The sequence below is a fragment of the Condylura cristata genome, unplaced genomic scaffold, assembly GCF_000260355.1.
Source record: "Condylura cristata isolate star-nosed mole 26May11 unplaced genomic scaffold, ConCri1.0 scaffold00008, whole genome shotgun sequence".
NCBI lineage: Eukaryota > Metazoa > Chordata > Mammalia > Eulipotyphla > Talpidae > Condylura > Condylura cristata.
In genome coordinates this window covers 18,069,164-18,070,430 of record NW_004567109.1, presented here as the reverse complement: position 1 = coordinate 18,070,430, position 1,267 = coordinate 18,069,164, and positions in this window count along the sequence as shown.

Below are 1,267 nucleotides of genomic sequence, written 5' to 3'. Positions count from 1 at the left end.
GCGCAGCCCGCGGGGGGTCACTTGGCGTCGGCGGGGTGCCACCTAGCCCGGAGCCTAGCGGGCTACGGGTCCTTAGCTGTCGGCGCCCCCGGGCAGGTCCACGGGGTGGGACTGAGCCCGGCGGGCGCTGATTGCACTTGAAAAAGTCAACTGGTGCCCAGCGCCCGCCCGCCCTTCCTCTGAGCGCAGCCTGCTCCATGCACTCCAGTTATAATGGCGGGGGCGCGCCGGGCCTCCGGGGGCGCGCATTAAAGAGACACGCGGTGGCAGCTCTCGCCCTTCTCCCCAGAGACCGCTCCGGAGGGGGCGGGGCTTTGGCGCGACCCAGTGGGGAGGTAGCCGGGCACGAAGCCAAGTCCGCTGGTCTGAACCGATTCGAGATTCCAAGCTCCCAGCAGCGGTGAAATCGAAGGTTTCGAGGCAGGGACTTGAGGGCTGTAGGTTTGCGCCGTCGGTCCACCGCATCCTTGCCTTTGAGCAAAGCACTTCTGGGCCTCGGCTTCCTTGTCTGTAAAATGGGTATTACTTCCTTCTCTTAACTGTTTCAGCTCATCCATGACCTGCAGATAGAAAAGGGTGGCGATAAGGACTCTTGTAGACTGTCTTCTTTCACTTTCCCACTCCCTGCTGGCTCTGGTTCCTGTCCCATCTGCTCCTACTGGGTACACACACAATAACCTTGGGCCTGGACTGGTGGACCAGGATTCCTGGAGGTTTGGCACCCTCTTCAACCAGGCAGGTACCTCCCTGTGCCATGCAAAAAGGGAATTCTGAACTTTGGATGACTGCTCCTTTCCCCTGCTCTCCAGACAGAGGCTGTTGGCACAATGGGACTAGACATAGCTGCCTTTCTTGGCCTACTAGGGAGGGAGAGAAGTGGTTCAGCCCCTGCCCACTTACTCTATGAAGAGTTGTGGTCATCAGGTACTGCGCAAGGACACAGGGCCAGCCAGTCTTAAAGGCCAGGTAGTGACTAACCCTGGATCTGGGACACATTGTCTGAGTCCCAGGAGAGGTGGCAAGTTGGGAGAAAAGACGGGTACTTGCATTCCTCACTCTGCCTTCAACAAATCCTACCTAAACCACCAATGTAGCCTGACCCACCCGGACCCTTCTAGCCTCACCTGCAGGTCCTCTAGGCCCGGTGCCGCTGCTAATCCTGGGAGGCCGAGGGGTGCGTCCGCCAAGCCGTGCGCACCGTCGGTCTATCCCCTCATCCCCGCCCCCCCCCTTCCCCCCCCCCTGCACACTCCAAGCCCCAGGTACC